The 23,966-nt window shown below is 34.9% G+C and overlaps 1 protein-coding gene across 10 annotated transcripts in view; it reads left to right on the plus strand.

Annotated features, from left to right (window-relative positions):
• The window catches only part of MEF2A (myocyte enhancer factor 2A), a 155,294-nt gene that overhangs the window by 67,193 nt on the left and 64,135 nt on the right, over positions 1 to 23,966 (plus strand). The gene's annotated exons all lie outside the window — the stretch shown is intronic.

Raw genomic sequence — 23,966 nt, forward strand, 5'->3', positions numbered from 1 at the left:
GCTGCTTATTCTGTCAACTACTGATAGATAATCTTTGGCTGTGTTACAGTTTTTGCCCAGGATTGTGGACATGTGTATTTCTCTTTTAGTTTCAGGTTTTACGTATTCATTTTGGAGTTAGGTTATGAGTTGAATATCGATTTAAGCTCCTGTTATCTTCTTGATGGATTGACACCTTAAGCATTAAGAAATGTCCTTTTATTTTTTTATTAACATACAATATATTATTTGCCCCAGGGGTACAGGTCTGTGAATCATCAGGCTTACACATTTCACAGCACTCACCATAGCGCATATCCTCCCCACTGTCCATAACCTAGTCACCCTATCCCTACTCCCTGATCCCCCAGCAACCCTCTGGAAATGTCCTTTTTTGTTATAACTGCTACTATTTGCCTTCAAGCTGTTTGTTTTTAGTATACTTTACATTAGCTTTCTTTTGCTTAGTGTTTTCTTGTTATATCTTCTTGTATGCTCTTCAGCCTTTCATTATTCTTATATTTAGGGCGGATCTCTTCTAAGACTTTAACTTTTTATCCCATCAGATAATCATGGTCTTCTTTTCTTGGGGCAGCTGGGGTGGGTGGCTCAGTCAGTTAAGCGGCTGACTCTCACTTTTGGCTCAGGTCATGATCACAGGGTCCTGGATTTGAGTTCCATATCCATGGGGCTTCCTGCTTAGCAGGGAGTCTGCTAAAGGATGATTCTCTCCCTCTGCTGTCCTTGCGTGCCTCTCACTCCCCACTCCTGCTCTTTCTCTCTCACAAATAAATAAATCTTAAAAAAAAAGTGTATCTTAAAGAAAATATCTTAAATTTAATTGCAGATACATATAAAACATATATATCTGCATATGTTTTATACATATAAAACATATATTTTTGTGTATATATATAACATATATATGTTTTATATGAGAAAAAAAGGAACCCTTTTTTTTTCCTCATTGGCTATCTTTTTGATTTACATTTTTAAAATTATTTTTTTCTCTTCTAGTAATTTCTTCATTGCATATTGTTTTGCCTTCCTTTTAGTGGCTTGCCCTGGAAATTATAGCATATATTCTTGACCTATTACAAAATAACTGGTATAAGACATATTATTTCTTTTACCTCTTCCCTGATTTTAGAACCGTACAGCACACTTGGCTCTATTATGCTTCCTGCTTATTGGATTTTTGTTACTATTCATTTTAATGTGATAAATTAATTAAAACTCAAAGTTTTATGCAGTCAGTATTCATGTATACACACATACACCCATAAATACACACTGATACTTTTCACTGCTTGTTCTTCCTTTATGTTTCTATATGGGATTAGTTTCTTCCTAAAGAACTTCCTTTGTTATTTCCTTCAGTGTAAGTCTTCTATTATTTTTATATGAATGTTTTCATCCGAGTTTTAAAAACTGCTTTACTGAGATTAAAATTCACATGTCCTACAATTTACCCATTTGAAATGAAAACGTACTGTTTAGTGGGGTTGTTTTTGTTTTTGTTTTTTTTTTTTGGTATATTCAGAGTTGTGCAGCCATCACCACGATTTTCTTCTAGAACATTTTTTTAAGGAATTTATTTATTTATTTGAGAGAGAGAAAGAGAAGGGAGGAGTGGGGTGGGGAGGGGAGGGAGGTGGGGAGGAAGAAAGAATCTGAAGCAGACTCCACCTGGAGTATAAGTCTCAGTCCCACACCCTGTGAGATCATGACCTGAGCTGAAAACAAGAGTGAGATACTTAACCAACTGAGTCACCCAGGTGCCCCCTTCCAGAACATTTTTATTACCCCTAAAAGAAACCCCATACTTGTTAGTAGTCACTCTCCATTTCCCTCCCCCCATATACATCTAGCCATAGGAAACCACTAGCCTGTTCTCTGTTTCTATAAATTTGCTTATTCTGGATATTTCATTAAAGTCAAATCATATACTGTGTGATCTTCTGTGACTGGTTTTTTTTTTTGCTTAACATAGTAATTTTTTTGGTTCATTGATTTTGTAGGATGTGCTAGTACTTCATTCTTTATTGTGACTGAATAATATTTCATTGTATGAATATACTACATTTTGTTTATCAGTGGATGAACATTTGGTTGTTTCCATTTGCTGGCTATGTGCCTTCATGTGTACACTTTTGTGTAAACATGTATTTTCATTTTTCTTGGATATACCTAGGTGTGGAATTGCTGGGTCATGTGGTAACTCTAAAGTTTAACATTTTGAGGAACTGCCAGACTGTCAAAGTTATCTGTATCATTTTGGTTTCCATCAGCATTATATGAAGGTTCCTTTGCCAACACTTGTTTGCCTTTTTGATTTTCATCACTTTAATCATTTCTTTGGAGGAGTCAGCTTTCAATATTTCTTTTCCTGTTTTTGAAGATAATGTGTGTGTGTATATGTGTGTGTGCCACCCCCCCATTACTTGTAAGATTTTTACATTTTCATTCCTAGTAAATTTTTTGATTATAATGTTTTCAAATATTGCTTATGTTCATGCTATTCTTCTCTGGGATTCCAATTACATGTGACTTAGTGCTTTTGAGTATGTCTCATATATTTCTTATGCTTTTTTTTTCTGTAATTTTATTCTTTTCTGTCTGTCCTTCCATTTGAATGTTTTGTAGTGAGTGACCTGTTTTCTAGTAATGTTTTCTGTGTTCTAGTAATGCTTTTCTTGGTTTTTATAAATTAGCAGATAAAACATCTTGTAACTTACTAATTTCTGGTAGTATATTTTCAAATATGAAATTTCTTTTTAATTTTTATTTTTTAGATTTCAGTTCTCTGGTGAAATTGTCCATCTTTTCACATATTCTTTCCACTATTTTTTGGAAAATACTAATCATAAAGTTTTTGTCTGCTAACTGCTATATTGGATTACCTGTAGGTTCATATCTGATCCCTTTTTTCTCTTTGTTTTTGATTATATGGTCATTCTTTTGACATGTCTCATGGTTTTTACCAGACATTGTATATGAAAGATACTATACATATTCCATGTTACGGTACTTTCCTGAAGAAATGGTTTACTCTTTCCTGTTACCATTGAAATTATCATTCCTACTGAAAAAAGCTTAGGCCAACTAGGGATTGACCTGAGAAGGGATGGCTAGGTTGTAGTTTTGGTGAAGATTTTGGTTGCCCTTGAAGGAGGCTACTTTCAGGAGTAGCCTTTCAAAGCTTTCAACACTGATCCCACTGTGTTCTTGGGGCCCAGTCCTTGGAACATTTCTCACATTTCTTGTTTTCTTAGCATAGGAAGAATACAGAAAACACTACTTGAGGCTTTCTGCTTTTCTTTTCTTTTTAACCCTACCTCATTCAGCCTCAGAGTGACCACCTCAGTTTCTGCTCCTCCCTTCTCACTAGTTTATTGACCCCTGGAGTTTTCAGTTTTCAGCTCCCAGGACAAGAGCTCTTTATTAGCAGCAACCCATTGTCCACACAAAGGCTAGATTCTTAGTCTCCCTATACCCAGAACCTGTAAAGGGCTACAAGGGATAAAATAGCTGCAGAAGACCATTTCACATCTGTCAGGTTCTCACCCCTCTAGAGTCTTGGCAACTCAAGTCCTTTTTCCTTCAGGAGCTTTCCAGTGTCTTTTGTTGTATTTTATCCTGTTTTTCTGGTTGATGTCAGTGGGTTGTTTAGTCTTCCATCAGTTACTTCATCTTACCTAGAAGCAGGTTTGTCAATTTCTTTCTACTCTTTTTTAGTTTAATACATGCTATTTTATATATTTTGAGACTACATACCATTAGGCTCACACATATATAGAATTATTTTACCTTCTTGATGAATTTTTCAATATATATTGATCTTCTCTGTTCTCAGTGAGACTTCCAATTTTAAGTCTACTTTGTCTTACTTTAACATAGCTATACCTTTCTTACAGCTAGTGTTTTCTCAGTAGGTCTAGCTCTCTACATTTACTTTCAACCTTACTATGTCCTTAATGCTTTAAGTATATGTGTTATAAATAGTATATGGCTGGATTTTTCTTTTTAATCTAGTCTGATAGTATCTCTTGACTTGCCAGTTTACTTGGATTTTATTCTTTGTTATTGTTTGTACACTTGCACTATTTATACCATCTTACTGATTTCAATTTGTTTGAGGGCCTCAGGCATTAAAAAATGTCATAATCATATCACTCCTTATATCCTTAAAGGGGATATCAGAGGGGGAGACAAACCATGAGAGACTGTGAACTTTGAGAAACAAACTGAGGGTTTTGGGGGGATGGGTGAGCTTGGTGGTGGGTATTAAGGAGGGCGCGTATTGCATGGAGCACTGCGTGTGGTGCATAAACAATGAATTTTGGAACACTGAAAAGAAATAAAATGGGGGAAAAAAAAGAACTCTTCAGATTCAGCTTTACACAGAGTCCCCTACAGAAAAGAGCACTGGAAGAAGATACTTTATCTAGATTGAAATCTACCAACCCTGGGGTTGGGGGGGGTTGGTTTGTATTTTGTTTTGTTTTGTTTTTGGGTTTTTTTTGTTTTGTTTTTTGTTTTAAGATTTATTTAGAGAGAAGGCATGAGTTGGGGGAGGGGCAGAGGGAGAGAATCTTTCAAGCGGACTCCTCTCTGAGTGAGGAGCCCAACGCAGGGCTCAATCCCACAACCCTTGAGATCAGGACCTGAGCCAAAACCATGAGTCAGATGCTCAACCAGCTGGGCCACCCAGGTGCCCCAACCTTGGAGGTTTTGATTAAGAATGGTTAGGAAGCCAATGCGAGAGGTTTGTCAGTCCCTGCCCATGTTTTTCAGACTCTTATGCAAACCAGCTTCTGTGATGCTCTGATGTTAATCCCTCTTATGAGGTGGCAGGTATTAGGTATCCCGGGAATGAAGATGAGAGGCATAAGCTGAACTGAAACTGCTCTTTTTATTTTATTTTATATTATTTTATTTTGTTTCGTTTTGTTTATTTTTTAAGTAGGCTTCCATCCCAATAGGGATCTCAATGTGGGACTTGAATTCATGACCTAAGCTCAAGACATCCCTGACATTCAGAGTTAGATGCTTAACCAACTGAGTCACCCAGGTACCCTGAAACTGCTTTTTATCTTTTTTAAATTTTTAATTTTGTAAAAGATCTTATTTGCCAGAGAGAAAGAGCGAGAGCAAGCGAGCACACACAAGCAGCGGGGAGCAGCAGTGAAGTAGGCTCTCCACTGAGCAAGGAGCCAGATGCAAGACTCTATCCAGGACCCCAGGATCTTGACCTGGGCTGAAGGCAAATGCTTAACCAACTGAGACACCCAGGTGCCCCACCACTGGTTTAATTCTAAGGGAGATAGATCCTGTGTCAATATCTTGTCAGAAATCTCAATTTGCTATTTTTTTAATTTTGTTAAAATTAATAGTTGTATTCTATTCTGTGATCTTAATTTCCAGTATTTTAGTCATAGTTCTAAATTGAAAGGATTCATTGATTATCAGTTGTTCTTTACTGTGGTGATGCTTCCTTTTGTTGTTGTAATCTGTTTCGTGGTTTATGGATTAATTTAGAGAATTTTTTAGCACCACTCAGTGCCATGTGGCATTTTAGAAGCTGACTGAATATGCAGCATTGAACAAAACTGAAAAAAATCCCAGTCTTTCTCAATTTATATTTTGCTTAGATGGCTAGGTTTTTTTCAGCAAGTAATTTTATTTTGTTTTGTTTTTCTTCCAAGAAGGGCTTGTGGGTGCTATATTTCCTTAGTTTTTTTTTTTTAAGATTTTATTTATTTATTTGACAGAGATCACAAGTAGGCAGAGAGGCAGGCGGGGGGGCGGGGTAGCAGGCTCCCCGCCGAGCAGAGAGCCCGATGTGGGGCTCCATCCCAGGACCCTGAGATCATGACCTAAGCCGAAGGCAAAGGCTTTAACCCACTGAGCCACCCAGGCGCCCCTCCTTAGTATTTTTATGTTTGAAAATGTTACTTTGTACTTGAAGTATGGCTTGGCTAGGTGTAACAGTCTAGGACCCCATTCCTTTTCCCTAGAACATTGCAAAGGTTATTTCAAGGCATTCTGGCTTTCAGTTTTGACAGCATCAGACTGAGTTTATTTTTCTTTTCACTAACAAGTGACTTGACATTCAGTAACTTAACCAGAATATGGAATGAGTTTGATTACTTAACGTGTGTATGTGTGTGTGTGTGTGTAAAGTATGTGACTTTTCAGTATTTTATTTTTTTTAATTTTTAATTTTTTTCATTTAGTATGGCTATACTTTTCTTTCTTTCTTTTTTTTTTTTTAATTTTAATTCCAGTGCAGTTAACATGTTGTATTAGTTTCAGGTGTACAATATAGTGATTCAGAGTCATATATATTACTCAGAGTGCATCAAGGTAAGTGTACTCTTAATCTCCTTCACCTATTTTACCCATCCCCCACTCCACCTCCCCTCTGGTAACCTACTGTTCTCTAAGTTGAGAATCTGTTTTTTTGGTTTCTCTTTTTTTCTTTATTCATTTGTTTTGTTTCTTATATTCCACACATGAGTGAAAGCATATGATATTTGTCTTTGCCTGACTGGCTTATTTTGCTTAACAGTATACTCTCTAGATCCATCCACGTTGGTGCAAATGGCAAGATTTCATTCTTTTTTATGGTTGAATAATATTCTATTTATATATAACACATCTCCTTTATTCTGCAATCTATAGACACTTGGAGTGCTTCCATATTTTGTAACTAATGCTGCAGTAAATATAAGGGCACATATATCCCTTTGAATTAGTGTTTTTGTATTCTTTGGGTAAATACCTGGTACTGTGATTACTGGATCATAGGGTAGTTCTATTTTTATTTTTTTGAGGACACTCTATACTGTTCCACAGTGGCTGCACCAGTTTGCATTCCCACCAAGAGTGCACAAGGGTTCTTTTTTTTCCACATCGTCTCCAATGCTTGTTGTTTCTTGCATTTTTTATTTTAGCCATTCTGATAGGTGTGACATGATTATCTTATTGTGGTTTTGATGTGGATTCCTGTGATGATGAGTGTTTTCATGTGTCTGTCGGCCGTCTGAAAGTGTTTTTTGGAGAAATGTCTGTTCATATCGTCTTCCTATTTTTTAATTGGGTTATTTGTTTTTTTGGGTATTGAGTTGTGTAAGTTCTTTGTATATTTTAGACATTTCCCCTCGATTGGGTATGTCATTTGCAAATATCTTTTCCCATTCCCTAGGTTGTTTTTTAGTTTTGTCACTTGTTTCCTTTGCTGTGCAGAAGATTTTATTTCAATGTAGTCACAAGAGTTTCATTTTGCTTTTATTTCTCTTGCCTCAGAAGACATATCTAGAAGAATATTGCTATGACCAGTGTCAGCAAAGGCTACATGCAAAAGAATGAAACTAGACCACTTTCTTAGACTATACACAAGAATAAACTCAAAATGGATTAAGGATCTAAAATGTGAGATGTGAAACCAAAAAAAAAAAAAAAAAAATCCCAGAAAAGAACACAGGCAGAAATTTCTCTGATGTTGTTTTATTTTTAAACAAATATTTTTTCTTTCCAGTTGTGTGCTTTTTTAGTATACTTTCTGTTGACCATACCAGATGTCTTTATTCATACTAATTTTTTTTTGTTTTGATCCTTTGAATTTCCTTATTGTGGCTTTAATCTCTGTTATGATTTCTTTTTTTCCTGGTTCTTTTCTGAGTGATACTAGCTCACTTTTTAGGTCATTATATTATGTCTTTTGTAATGATATTAGGTACAAGTTAGCAGCAGCGGCTTTTTTTTCCCCCTAAAGATTTTATTTATTTATTTGAGAGAGAAAGAACAAGAGCCAGAGGGAGGGGAGAAGGACAAGCCGACTCCCTACTGAGGTATTCTCTAGCCTAATTTTATGTTATGTTATCTGCTTCACATGAAATACATGAGCTGAAATGTAGCTATATTGCAACATTACTAATTAACAGTATACCAATTAGGAGACTGATTAATACCCACTTTTAGATGTCTTAGAAAACTGATGTCTAGAAGGAAATCTCTATATGCCAACCAAAAATTTCTTAACTGCATACTCTGAAGTAGAGACAAAATGTAGAGACTCTAAAGGCTTATTTTCTTCCTTTGTATCTTGTTATTTTGTTGAAACCTAGTATCTTGGGCAGAATGGTTTTTACCTTAAACTGTAATCGTTATCTTTTCATTCTTTCTGTTGTTGTCCCCGCCACCTGAATTCTGTTTCCTTTTTGTTTGCTTCCAAAATCTATTTGTGAAAACAAATATTTCAGCAGATGTTGAGATTGGTTTTTTTTTTTATGTGACTTGTAATTTGTGTTTCATACTGAGAATTAAAAATATCAGCTATAGGCCAGTATTCAAAAATACTTCATAAAAAGTATTTTGGATGTGTGGCCACCTTTCATATAAGTAAGTACCATAAGCAGGCTGAATTGCTTTGGCTCATTAAATTTTCTTGTCACGTGAAAGTTTAAATTAAAAAAAAAAAACCTTTCTCAAAACCCTATTTTCAGTCAATCCACTAAAATATGGCTTGTATTTTTGGTCATATAATATGTGGCACTTTATACTTGGTATACTGTGAAATATAAAGAAAATACAAGGCTGTAAGAATTTAAGGAAATCGATCTCTATAAAGTTAGGAGAATAAAATAATTAAGTACTAAGAGGTATAGATGTTAAATGCATCTGATGTTACCAAAAGGAAGAAAACAGACATCTTGCCTAAATTTACTGAAAACTATTAAATCATGTTACATTTTAATTTTATCATGCTACATAGGAAATTTATTGAAAAATAAGGAACATCTTTCATTTATACAGTGAAATGCATTTTTATTGTTGCTTCTCTTTTACATGTATAGATTATATTTGTAATATAATAGTATAGTCACTTAATTTTATACCTGTGGGAAAAACTTTGTAGTAGAAACAATTACTTTTAATCATATTAAAGATCCTCAGCTTCTTCAATAACTACTGTAATGATTGATTATAAGTGTAGGTCGGTAATGAGACAAAGTTCATGGAAGGAAAAGCATATCATAGTTGTTGGTGAGGAGAGAAAATGCTGCAGTTAATATTGTTTCATAGTTCTAAAGACTATTTAAAGGTACACTTATGGACTTTTTTTTTTAAACCCATTTTTTTTTTAAGATTTTATTTATTTTTTTGACAGAGAGAGATCGCAAGTAGATGGAGAGGCAGGCAGAGAGAGAGGAGGAAGCAGGCTTCCCGCTGAGCAGAGAGCCTGATGTGGGGCTCAGTCCTGGGACCCTGGGATCACAACCTGAGCTGAAGGCAGAGGCTCAACCCACTGAGCCACCCAGGCGCCCCCTTTTTTTAAACCCATTTTTTAAAATAGACTTTATTTTTAGAGCAGTTTTAGATTCACAGCAACATCAAGGAGAAAGTTTGCAGTATACTCTGTGCTCCCACAGATGCACAGTTCCCCGACTACCATATCCCATATCAGAGTATGGTACATTTTTTTAAACTGTTAAAGCTACGTTGAACATCATCAGTGCCCAAGGTCCATGGTTTACTTTGGGGTTCATCCTCAATGTTGTACAGTCTCTGGGGTTTTGACGGATGTATAATGACGTGTATTCACCATTATAATACCATGCAGAATAGTTTCACTGCCCTAAAAATCCTCCCTCCTGCTAACCCCTGAAAACCACTTACCTCTTTATTGACCATAGTTTTGCCTTTTCCCGAATTTCCCGGGATTTTTGCGAATTAAATTTTCCCAAATTAAATCATATAGTATATAGCCTTTTCAAATTGTTTTCTTCCATTAGTAATAATACATTTAAGGTTCCTACATGTCATTTCATGGCATGATCATTTATTTCTTCTTAGAGTTGAATAATATTCCATTGTCTGGATGCACCACAGTTTGTTTATCCATTCACCTACTGAAGGAAATCTTGGCTGCTTCCACCTTTATGGCATTTATGGATGTAGTTGCTGTAAACATCCATGCGCAGGTTTTCATGTTGGCAGAAGTTTTCAACTCAGTTGGGTAAATACCAAAGTGGGATTGCTGGTATCTGGTAAGAGTATGTTTAGTTTTGTAAGAAACTGACAATCTGTCTTTCAGAGTGGCTGTACCATTTTGTAGTTCCACCATCAATAAATGAGTGTTCTTGGATTTCCACATCTTTGCCAGAATTTAGTGTTGTTGGTGTTTTTGATTTTTGTCATTTTAGTAAGGAATGTTGTAGTATCTCATTGTCAAATTTGCAATTCCTTAATGCCACGTATGTTGGGTATCTTTTCATATGCTTTTATTCCATCTGTATAATCCTTTTCATTGAGGGATCTATTCACATCTTTTACCCATTTATTTTATTTTATTTTATTTTATTTTATTTTATTTTATTTTATTTTAGAGAAGGAGAGGGTATGGGGGAGGGGAAAGGGAGAGAGAATCTTAAGCGCCCCATGCCCAGCTTGGGGCCAGACATGGGGCTTGATTTCAACTTTTAGATCATGACCTGAGCTGAAATCTGGAGTCAGATGCTTAACCCACTGAGCCACCCAGGTGCCCCCCCTTTTGCCCATTTTAAAATTGGATTGTTTTTAAATGTTGAACCAGCCATACATACCTGGGCTAAATCCCACTTGGTTGATATGTGTGTGTGTATATATATACACATATGTGTATGTGTGTCACATGTGTGTGTGTATGTATATAATATAATATGTGTGTATATACACACACATTTATTGGATTCTGTTAATATTATGTTGAGTATTTTTACATCTATGTTCATAAGAAATATTGGCCTGTAGTTTTATTTTCTTGTTTGTCTGTGTAGTTTTGGTATTGAAGGTAGTCTTGGTCCCTTATAGGTACCTTAGGATAAGTTATATCCTCATAGGATAAGTTAGGAAGTATTCCCTCTGCTTCTTTTAGAACAGATTGTAAAATGTTGATATAATTCCTTAAATGTTTAATAGAATTCACCAGTGAATCCATCTGGGGCTGATGCTTTCAATTTTCAAAGATTGTTTACTATTGATTGAGTAATAGATGATCTGAATAGGCTTGTATTGATTTCTCCTTGTTTGAGTTTTGGCACAATTTGGCTTCCAAGGAACTGGCCTATTTTATCTAGTTCATCAAATTTGTAGGCATGGAGTTGTTCATATTCCTCTGTTACCTTTTTAATGTCAGTGGGATCTGTAGTTGAGTTGTGATGTCAGTTTTTCATTTCTAGTATTAGTAATTTGTGTCTTTTTTCTTAGTTAGCCTGGCTAGAGGTTTATGAATCCCCCCACCCCCCCACCCCGACCCCAGAGAATCAGTATTTGGTCTTGTTGATTTTTCCCTATTGATTTCTTATTTTCAACTTAAGTGATTTCTGTTCTGATTCTTATTGTTTATTCTCCTTCCTTTGGATTTAATTTTAATCTAATTTCTTAAGCTTGGACTTTTTATTTTAGATCTTTCTTCTTTCTTAGTTTATGCATCTAATACTATTTTCCCTCTAAGCATTGCTTTCACTCTTAGTACCTGAGTTGTATTTTTATTTTCATTTAGTTCAAAATAGTTTTTAATTTCTCTTGAGATTTCTTCTCTGACCTCTGTGTTATTTAGAAGTATGCTGCTGGGTGTTATATGAAACTAATGATGTACTATAAGTTGGCTCATTGAATTTAATTAAAAATAAATTAAAAAATAAAATCATACAAAAAAATAGAAGTATGTTAAGTATTTTGAGATTTTCCAGCCAATTTTCTGTTACTGATTTATTTAATTTCATTGTCATCTGAAAACCTATACTGTGTGATTTCTATTCTTATAACTTTGTTGAGGTATTTTATGGCCCAGAATGTGGTCTATCTTATTGAATATTTCATGTGAGCTTGACAGTAATGTGTATTCTTCTGTTATTTGATGTCAGTTATATTCAATTGCTTGATGATGCTGTTGAGTTCAGTTATGCCCTGATTTTTCTGCCTGTTGGAACCGATATTCAACATTTCTGATAGAAATGTAGTAAATAAAATGCAGTATTATTTAATAGCTTTCACTAAATTTACGCAAGATGTCTGTTTTCTTCTTTTTGGTAACATCAAATCCATTTAATATCTACATGTCTTATGTTGAAGTCTCCTCCTATAATAGTAAGTTTCTCTGTATTTCCTTGAAGTTTTAACACTTTGTCTCCTGTATTATGACGCTTTGTTATTAGCTTCATATGCTTTAAGGATTGTTATGTCTTCACAAGGATTGACTCCTTTATCGTTTTTTAATGGCCTTCTTCATTTGTGATAATTTTCCTTGCTCTGAAGATTGCTCTGCTGGAAATTAATGTAGCTGTGTTAGTTTTGATTGGTATTATAGCAAAGTATACCTTTCTCTACTTTTAATCTTTTATGTGTCCTTTATTTTAAGTGGGTTTTTTTGTAGACAGAATATAATTGAGTATTGTTTTTGATGCATGGACAATCTGGTTTTTAATTGGTGTATTTAGACCATAGACTTTTACAGTGATTGGTGATAAAGTTAGATTAATAACTGCTGCATTTGTGTTCTAATGGTTGCTCTAATTCTTTATTCCTCTTTTTGTTTATGGTCTTTTTCTGCTTTCTGTGGTTTTAGTTGAGTATATGCTTCCATTTTCTCTCCTTCCTTAGCAAATCAGTTATACTTCACTTTTTATTTTTATTTTTTTAGTGTTTGCCCTAGAGTTTGTAGTATAAATCTACTTTCAGATAAACACTTCGCAGTTATAGCTTTACAGGTAGTACAATAACCTTTTAATAACAAGTATTCCTAATTCCTCCCTTCTATTCCTTGTGTCATTGCTGTAATTCATTCCATTGTAATCATCTAGTATCTTGTTGCTATTATTATTTGAACAGACTGGTATCTGTTATATCAATTAAGAAAAAAGAAAAGCTTTTTTCTTCCCTTATTATTTTTTTGATGTTCTTTATCTACATGAGTTTTTGTTCTGTAGGAGTTTCCTTCTTTTTGAATAATTTCTTTTGACATTTCTTGCAAGGCAGATCTATAGACCATGAATTCCCTCAATTTTGTTTGTCTGAGAGCGTCTTTGTTTCTTTTAAAGTATAATTTCTCAAGATACAGAATTTTGGATTGGTGGATTCCCCCCCCCCCCTTAATACTGTATATATCACTCCACTGTCTTATTTCTTATATTGTTTCTGAGGAGAAATTGCATATAATTCTTATATTTATACTTCTGTAGGTAAGGTGTTTCCCCCACCCTCCCGGCTTTTTTCAAGATTTTTTGTTTTCTATAGTTTATATCGACTATACTTAGATGTAGTTTTTTGTTTTTTTGCGGGACGTGGGGCAGGGGTTGTTGCATTTCTTCCTTGATCTGTGGTTTGCTGTCTGACAGTAATTTGGGGAAAATTCTCAGATGTTATTGCTTCAAATGTTTCTTACTTTCATTTTCTTCCCCTTCTGGTATTCATGTTATGCATATGTTATACTTTTTTAGTTGTCCCACAGTTCTTGGATATTCCATTCTATTTTTTTCAGTCTTTGGTCTTCTTGATTTTAAATTTTAGGAGTTTCTGTTGACATGTACCTTAGCTTAGAGTTCCTTATCAGTTTGCAGCCTGCTAATGAGCCCATCAAAGACTTTCTTCATTTCTCTTAGAGTGTTTTTTATCATCAGCATTAAAAAAAAAAAAAAGTTTTTTAGAAGTTCTGTCTTTCTAGTTACGTTACCCACGTATTCTTGCATATTGTCTGCTTTTCCATTAGACTCCCTTAGCATGTTAATTAGAGTTATTTTGTATTGCTGGTCTGATCAACATTTTTGCTATTTATGAGTAGTTTTGATGCTTCCCTTTTCTCTTCAAACTGTGTTTTTTTGCCCTGAAGTTTGCCTTGTAAATTTTTTTTTTTTTTTAAGATTTTATTTACTTATTTGACAGATGGAGATTACAGAGAAGCAGGCAGAGAGAAAGGAGGAAGCAGGCTCCCTGCTGAGCAGAGAGCCCGATGTGGGGCTCGATCCTAGGACCCTGGGATCATGACCTGAGCCGAAGGCAGAGGCTTTAACCCACTGAGCCACCCAGGCGCCCCTGTAAATTTTTTTTGAACCAGGCATGATGTACTGGGAAAAGGAACTGCAATAAAAAGGCCTTTAGTAATGTGGTGGTATGGTATGGGGAGAGGGGAAGTGTTCTGTAGTCTTCTGATTAGTTCTCAATCTTTTAGTGAACCTGTGCCTGTGGCTTGTGAACTTTATACCTGTTTCTCAGTCCCTGCCCCCCATCTTTAAGTGGGACAGAATGGATAGAGGGGTTTAAAGGTGAATATTTCCCTTTGCTCATGTTAAAGGCTTGAGGGAGCTGGAGCTGGATATTTCCTTTTCCCTAGGTTCCTTGGGCTCTGCTGTCATAGAATAGTTTGTCTTGAAGGCAGGCCTTGTAAAGAACAGAATGTTCTGATGTATTTCAAAATGACCACTTTTCCCATTTACCCTGCTTAGAAGCACAGAGGGATTTTTCACTGATCTTTACTGTGAGAACCTGATAGGCATAAAACTCACAAAAGTGTATACATGCACCCCAAAGCCTGCCCCCCACCGCAGGAGTTTTTAACTTTATATTTGTCTTCTCTGAGACTTCAGGAATTCCTCAATTACAGTTTGGGTTTTTTACCTTGGTATTTCTTTTTGTGATAGTTTCTGCTGTGGCTCTGGTAATTTATGATTTTCTGTATCTGCCCATCTGTGTCCAATTTGGAGAGCAGAAATTGCTCTGTGTCCTTAGTACTGAGGGATCTAAGAAGAGTTGTTGATGTTCAGTTTGCTCAGTTTGTTTACACAAATAACATGGAGGCTAAATAACATGCTGGGTCAACCAACAAATCAAAGAGGAAATGAAAAGATACAGGGAAATAAATGCAAATGAAAGCACAATGGTCCAAAATCTTTAGGATTCAGCGAAAGCTGTTCTGAGAGGGAAGTTTGTAGCAATGCAGGACTACCTGAAGAAACAAGAAAAATGCCAAATAAACAACCTAACCTTACCCCTAAAAGAGATAGGGGTAAAATAAAAGAACAAAGCCAGTAGAAGGAAGGAAATAATCTAGCACAGAAAGAAATAAAATAGAGACTAAAAAAAAAACAAAAACAAAAAACAAAAAAAACCCAACAAGAAAGATTAATGAAACCAGGAGCTGGCTCTTTGAAGAGAGCAACAAAATTGATAACCTTTTAGCCAGACTCATGAAGAAAAAAGGAGAATAATCAAATAAATAAAATCAGAAATGAAGGAAGAGAAATAACAACTGACATCTCAAAAATACAAAAGATTATAAGAGAATATTATGAAAAATGGTATGCCAACAAATTGGACAACCTATAAGAAATAATTAAATTTCTGGAAACATACAACCTACCCAAACTGGAACAGGAAGAAATTAAAAAAAAAAAAAAAAAACTGAACAGAATGATTACTAGCAATGAAATTAAATCAGGAATCAGAAACTCCCAACAAATAAAAACACAGGATCAGGTGGCTTCACAGGTGAATTCTACAAAAGATTTAAAGAGTTAATACTTATCATTTTCAGAGTATTTTTAAAAAATAGAAGAGGAGAGAAGGTTTCCAAATTCATGAATGAATAATGAAGCCGACATTACCCTGATAACCAAAACCAAATAAAGACACTACAAAGAAAGAAAAATAACAGGCCAATATCTCTGAATCAACATAGATGCGAAAAATCCTCAATAAGAAGACATTAGCAAACTGAATCCAACAATACATTTTAAAAAATCGTTTAGCATGGTTTTTTCACCATGATGAAGTGAGACTTATTTCAGGGATGCAAGAGTGTTTTGTATGGGTCATTATTCACAGATCAATTACTGTGACATACCACATTAATAAGAGAATGGTAAAAACCATCTGGTTATCTCAATAGATGCAGAAAAAGCATTTGACAAAGTACAACATCCATTCATGATACAAACTCTCAAGAAACTAGGTCTAGAGGGATCATACCTCAACATAATCAAAGCAGTATATGAAAAACTCATACCTAACCTCTTACTCAATGGTGAAAACCAGAGTTTTTCCTCTAAGACCAGGAATAAGACAGGGATGTCCATTCTCACCACTTTTATTCAAAAAGACATCAAAATTGGTAAGGAAGAGGTAAAGCTGTCACTCTTTGCAGATGGCATGGTGTACTGTATGTAGAAAACCCTAAAGACTCCACTAAAGAAACTCCTGGAACTGATAAAATCAGTCAAGTCCTAGGGTACAAGATTAATATACAGAAACCTGTTGTATTTGTATACACAATAATGAAGTAGTAAAAAGATAAAAGAATAAAGTCGCACTTAAAATTACACCAAAAATAATAAAATACTTAGGAATAAACTCAACCAAGGAAGGGAAAGATTTGTACTTTGAAAACCATAAAACACTGATGAAAGAAATTAAAAGTTACCCAAACAAATGTAAAGATACTTCTTGTTTATGGATTGGAAGAACAAAAATTTTTCAAATGTCCATACTACCAAAAGTAATCTAGAGATTTAATGCAGTCCTTTTCAAAATACCAACATTTTTCACGGACCAGAACAAATAATCTTGTAATTTGTATGGAACCACAAAAGACTCCAAATAGCCAAAGCAGTCTTGAGAAAGAACAGCAAAGCTGGAGATATCCCAGTTCCAGATTTCAAGATACACTGCAAAGCTGTAGTAATAAAAAACTGTGCTATTGGCACTAAAATACACATACAGATCAATGGAAGAGAATAGAGAGTCCAGAAAGAAACCCATGCTTACACGGTCAATCTGCAATAAGAGAGGCAAGAATGTACAATGGGGAGAAGGCAGTTTCTTCAACAGATGGTGCTGGGAAAACTGGACAGCTACATGCGAAAGAATAAAACTGGGCCACTGTCTGAAAACATACACAAAATAAAAATGGAATAAAGATCTACATGTGAGACTCAAAACCATAAAATTCCTAAAAGAAAACACAGGCACTAATTTCTTTGGAATCAATTGTAGAAACAGTTTTCTAGATGCCTCCTAAGGGAAGGGAAACAAAAGTAAAAATAAACTATTGGGACTGCATCAAAATAAAAAGCTTTTGCATAGCAAAAGAAACTATGAACAAAACAACAAGGCAACCCACTGAATGGGAGAAGATATTTGTAAATGATATATCCAACAGGGGGTTCATATCCAAAATATATAAAGAACTTATACAAATCAATACTATAAAAAAAACAAACAAGCAAGCAATCTGATTAAAACATGAGGCAAAGGACCTGAATAGACATTTATCCAAAGAAGACCTCCAGATGGCCAGCAGACACATGAACAACATCGCTAATCATCAGGATAATGCAAATCAAAACCACAATGAGAGATGACCTTAATAACCTGTCAGAATGGCTAGAATCAAAGAGACAAGAAATAACAAGTGTTAGTGAGGATGTGAAGAAAAAGGAACCCTTGTGCACTGTTGGTGGGAATGCAGATTGGTGCAGCCACTATGGAAAATAGTGTGGAAACTTCTCAAAAAATTAAAAATGAACTACTTTATGATCCAGGAATCACACTGCTGGGGAATTTACCCAAGGAAAACAAAACCACTAATTCACACAAAAATTTATATATCCCTATGTTTATTGCAGCATTGTTTATTACAGTAGCCAAGATAAGGAAGCAAATCAAGTGTCCATTGACTGATGAGTGGATAAAGAAGATAAAGAAGATACTGAGATAAAGATAAAGAAGATAAAGAAGATACTGAGATAAAGATAAAGAAGATATTGAAAAAAATTATTTATATATATTATATATGTACACACATACACACATATATACATGCAGTGGAATATTATTCAGCCATAAAAAAGAATGTAGATGGACCTAAAGGGAAAAATTCTAAGTGAAATAAGGCAGACAGAAACATAAATACTATATGATTTCGCTCATATGTGGAGTTTGAAAAACAAAACAAATGAAGAAGAGACAAAAAAGACAAATACAGAGAACAAACTGGTGGATGCCAGGAGGCAGGTGAGGTGGGTGGGAGGATATGTGAAATAGATAAAGGGGATTGAGAGTATACTCATATTGATGAACACTGAGTAATATTTAGGATTGTTGAATTCAAAAAAATTCAACAGTAAAGATATACCCAAATATATAGCATGTAAGAATCTTTTTTTTTTTTTAATTTAACTTTTTTTTTTTTTTAAGATTTTATTTATTTATTTGACAGACAGATCACAAGTAGGCAGAGAGGCAGGCAGAGAGAGAGAGAGGAAGCAGGCTCCCTGCTGAGCAGAGAGCCCGATGCGGGGCTTGATCCCAGGACCCTGGGATCATGACCTGAGCCGAAGGCAGAGGCTTTAATCCACTGAGCCACCCAGGCGCCCCAGCATGTAAGAATCTTTGCAGGCACTTGGGATCTTAAATATAGATGGTCTTTGAGAGATGGTGCGCCACCCTTGTTAAATTCAGAGACCTATATGAGTCCCAGATTTGATAACAAAATCCAGAAAACTATTTAGAGTAAAACAGATTTGTCTCAATTTATAGAGGTAATGAGTTTTTTTAGGTTAGGCTTTTAGTCCTTTTTTTTTTTTTCCTTTATAGTGATGGTAGTACGGGAGTAAAATGATGATTTAAAATTTGTGTTTATTTTGGCTACATATCACTGAAATAGTGATACTTTAAGGATTATTTAAATTTGACAATAGTGAGAATAAAATATCTAATGTGTTTCATGTAATTTATAAACCCATTTCATGCTATATTCAAAGTACTGAATGGGAAGAATCTACAGCCAAGACTATCATTCAAGGGCGCCTGGGTGGCTCAGGGGGTTAAGCCTCTACCTTCGGCTCAGGTCATGGTCTCAGGGTCCTGGGATTGAGTTCCGCATCGGGCTCTCTGCTCAGCAGGGAGCCTGCTTCCTCCTCTCTCTCTCTGTCTACCTCTCTCCCTACTTGTGATCTCTCTCTGTCAAATAAATAAATAAAATATTGAAAGAAAAAGATTATCATTCAAGATACCATTTTAAGTGGGAAGAGTTTCCCAGACAAAAATGAAGATTCATGACCCCTAAACCAGCCCTGCAAGAAATATTAAAAGGGACTCTTAAGTGCAAAAGAGAGACCAAAAGTGACAAAGACAAGAAAGGATCGGAGAAAATCTCCAGAAATGATAAAACATGTATTCAAAACAAAGATTTAAATTTATGGGAGGAGTTCTTAGTAATCAGGGTAATGAGGGCTGCATAAATCCTGATTCACTCAACATAATTTCCAAAAACAATCCATACAAAAAAGCATGAAGAACAAATACAATTATATGAAACCTACAATCTTGGCACAACTAGAAAGCAAACGATGTCCGAATTCGTTTTAACTTTAGGGAAATATTACCAACTTACAGTGTGCTATTTTTTTCTTTAACTTCTGCAGGTCTTTCACATGAGCAAGCATACTTAAGGAAAAACAATGTGGAAGGGAGAAGAGACTTTGTGACTGTCTAAAGTTGATTTGAAATCATTACTAAAAAAGGGAAGTCTCTCCTAATAAGTACAAAATTTCTGAAAAATACTACTTGTAGATCAAACAGACCAGCGGTAAAGGACTTAAAATTTATGTGATATTCAAGGAAGTGGTCTTGGGAAGGTAACTGTTTGGAGGAGAAGAGGGCTTTTATAAAGGAAGACAGAGGTAATCGTTGGAAAATGTTTGTTGATTGGAAAAGAAGGGAAGAGATACAGAAATCCTTCAAGATAAAAAAAAAAAAAGTACAAAAAAATATATTGAATGATATAGAACTCCTCTCCCTACTGCTGATCCCTTAAAAAAAAAGCTTCCATTAAAGAGACCATACTGAATGGTCCATCCTCCCACTGCTAGTTCTTTTCCATTGCAATTCACTGAGGCCAGTAATTTTCACCTATGCAAACTACTATAAAGAAGAAAATGAAAAGATGATTTATAGCTGTTCAGGTGATGAAGTTGTTGTCCCCAAACAATGGAAAAGTGGAAAAAATCTCTAAAATAATAACTCCAAGCTGAAACCATTCTCCATAAATAGTGTTTAGAAATGTGACAGATGAAAAAAATCATCATTCAGAATTTGGAAATACTAAGAATAGAGTTGGATTTTTTTCAAAGGTATAGATGAAACAAAGTGATTAAACTCCAGAAAGAAAAATAAAAAAAAGATAACATTATATCAAAACAAAGATTAAATTACATAGTGACCACAGAAGACTAGATTCAGGTGAAACCTTAAAAAAGATTACTGAAGGAAAGCAGGAAGATAACTAAGTGAATGGAAATGAGATAAGTTTGTTCAGGGAGTTATGGAGAAGGTGTTTGAAAAGGGAGGTAGTTTAGAGAGGTCCGGCTTACATATAATTCCTTGGAGCATCTCACTGTGCCTGCAAGTTCAGAGAATATTGGGAACATGTCAAATGGACACAGGAGATAGCATAGTGGATCTCTCATTGGTAAAATCAAAAACAATTTAAACATCAAAAGAAATAAAGATATTAATTGATTATAATGCATTGAATAAGGTAGCCTCTAAGTTGATGTGGACATGAATGAGTAAATGCATACATGGAGGAAAAGCAAACTGTCTTATAAAATGCAGCTAGTAGTAAATGTAGATGTAATGTATTATGAAATTAGAAAATCCCCATTTGAGAACCACCATAGTAATTTTTAGGCAAGAATCATGAATGGATGTTACAGACAATTAAAGTTTGATAAGTAGGATATTTACATAGAAATTTTAACAAGATACTTACTAATTACAAGGGGGAAAATAGTGACTTTATAGGGGAAAAATCTTGACAGACACTACCTTAACCAAGTTAACAATACCATTTGGGACAAATAGATGTCATGTGGATTTTCATGAGAGATATTGTGGACAGAACATCACTTCTAAGTTGTTCCTGCCAAAAATGTAGTCTAAAGGTAATCAGAAAGAAACATTAGACAAAGTCAAATTGAGAGATATATGACAATATAAATATAGCCTGTATTCTGCACAAGTACAAAGGTCCTGAAAGACAAAGACTGAGGAAATGGTTCAGATTGAAGAGGTTGCAGTTTTCAGAAAGCAACAGCTAATTCTGGATTAGATCCTGCACTAGCAGGGGGAAGAAAGGAAATTAGGAATAATTGAGAAATTTGAATAAGGTTTGTAGATTATCGTGCTATATCCTTGTTTTCTGATTTTGATAATTGTGTTTTTCTTTGTTTTTAAGAAAATATTTAGGGGCAAAGGGACCTTATAATCTCTACTTCAGTCCAAAGGATTCAGAAAAAAAGTGTGTGTGTGTGTGTGTGTGTGTGTGTGTGTGTGTGTGTATTTAGGGAAGGCAGTCATGGTAAAATGTTAACAGTTGGGGAGTTTGGTTGAAGATAAATGAAAAAGGTGGTTTTTGAGAATTTTCTGTAACTTTGAAATTATTTCAAAATCAGGGGATGACAGAAAACAGTTTATAAGAATATAAAGTTAATTTTATATTATTAATTTCATATAAGTTGCTAGCAGTAAACCAGTGTTTAAGAATAGACTAAATGCTATAGATAAAATGAAAAATACTTCATTTATGAAAGTTGAAAGTGAAATATTAATATTTCTAGTTTTTAATGTTATGTCTTTGGTGTCATCATTGAAATGTAAGTGTGTTCTTGTACACGTTTTTCTAATTACTAGAAAAGCTCTTTTAGACCTGTAGTAAGTTGGAGGAATAGAGAGGATATTGTTATAAATTGAGTCCCTTCCTCTACTAACTCCTTCCTTCACCTTGAACTCCTTCTTATTGATAACTTAGAAATATTTTTGAATAAGTATTTTTGGAAAGGACAGCAGGGACTGGCATACTCTTTTTACGGATAGTGAACTATAGTTTGTTGTTGTTGTTTTACTGATAGTGAACTATAGTTTTTTGTTTTGTTTTGTTTTGTTTTAAGATTTTCTTTATTTGAGAGAAAGAGAACACGAGCAGGGGGAAGGGTAAAGGGAGAAGCAGACTCCTGGCTGAGCAGGGAGCCTGATGTGGGGCTCGATCCCACGACCCTGGCATCAAGACCTAAGCCAAAGGCAGATGCTTAACCCATTGAGACACACACAGGCATCCCTATAGTTTTTATTTTAACAAATTTTCTCCATTCATACTTAATGGATATTCTGAAGCAGCATTACTTGTCTCAATTTTAATGCTTTTTCATAGCTCACTTAATTTGTAAGCCTTAATTTAGAGTAACAATTATTCTTGGAATAAATGCTTTGTTGGTTGTCATTTTCTGTCTCTTCTTCAGTATTAGAAGTATGGGAAAACATTTCTGACTAAACCTTTGCTAAACTCAGAATTTTAGTACAGCAAGTACATCTAGGTGCATCTCAAGACATAACTGATTTCAAGTTCAGAGTTTTAATAAGGGTATTCTTACATTCATTATATTCTTAAAGTGGTATGGTACAGTGCCAGGATTCTAAGAAACAGTGTCACAGTCAGTAATGAAAGCTTAAAACTTTTTAATGACAAATATTATGTAAACAAAGTTAATATATAAGTGGGAAATTTGGGAAAGTATTTGTAAAACGTATTTAATATATCTAAGGAGCTTTTACTTAGATAAGTAAAAAAAAATCACAAAGTATGAAATGGTCAAAAGATGGGCAATATAAAGAAAGCAAATCCCAAATGACAACAAATATAAGAAAAATGTATCTAACTGTTACTAGTTAGGAAATGCATATTAAGGAAATGAGATTTTTATTTTACATCTATCATACTAACAAAACAGTTGTAACATTTATATGAAAAAATTATGAAAGAGTCCATTAGTATACCATTTGATTTAGAGGCATATCCACAAGGTGTGGTTGAATGGCTAAAATAAAATAAAGAGTATTGATAGAGTCCCTGTTTCATCAAATGCTGACAGAATCCCTTATTATGTATACATGTATATGAATATGGTTATATGATCTTGCATTAAAATGTGGAATGAAAAATATTAAGTCAAAAACACTGGTTAAGGGGTTTATATTGGTTTAGGGGAAAGTAGGGAGGCAAGCATGAAACACTATTTCCATATATATGCATTTATATAAAAATATATATTTGTGTATTTATATTGTAAGGATTTTTTTTAATTCTTTTTTTTTTAAGATTTTATTTATTTATTTGACAGAGATCACAAGTAGGCAGAGAGGCAGACAGAGAGAGAGAGGAGGAAGCAGGCTCCCTGCTGAGCAGAGAGTCTGATGTGGGGCTCGATCCCAGGACCCTGGGATCATGACCCGAGCTGAAGGCAGAAGCTTTAACCACTGAGCCACCCAGGCACCCCTGTAAGGATTTTTTTTAAAGATTAATTAATAATAGATTTATTTTCACAAGGTGAAGAAAGGAACAATTAGGCACATGTAGTGTTAAGAGTGTTCCACAAGGAGGGAAAATAGAAAAGTTCCCAAGGAGGAAAGTAGCTGGTGGTTAAGGAGGACACACACACATGCACATAAGCACACACACAAACACATGAATAAGGCTTAATGGATGTAAAGGAGAGTGATGGTTATCGCTTGGTTATCCAGAGGATATGAGCATAGTCATTTGAAGGGGCACACGCACCTCAGTGAGGGAAGAAAGGACCTGAGAATAGACTGTAACAAAGTGGTGAGGTAAGTGGATTGGAGGACTGGATGCAGGTTAAATAATTTCTGGAGAGAGAATACAAAACGGGAGAGCTAGATAGGAGGCAAAATGGAATACATGAAATTGAGATTTTGGAGGTGATGTGATTATTGGTGATGGTAGAGTTAAAGGTGTGACAGTAGGAGTGGGTGTTTAACATGCGGTGGAAGTGGATCATTTGGAGGTTGGGGTATGTTTTTGCAACGATTTTTTTTTTTTTAACTGGGATACTAAAGTCACCAGATGTAAGAGTAGGGCTGGAAAGAGAAGT

The sequence above is a fragment of the Martes martes genome (genome assembly GCF_963455335.1).
Source record: "Martes martes genome assembly, chromosome: 7".
NCBI classification, from domain to species: domain Eukaryota; kingdom Metazoa; phylum Chordata; class Mammalia; order Carnivora; family Mustelidae; genus Martes; species Martes martes.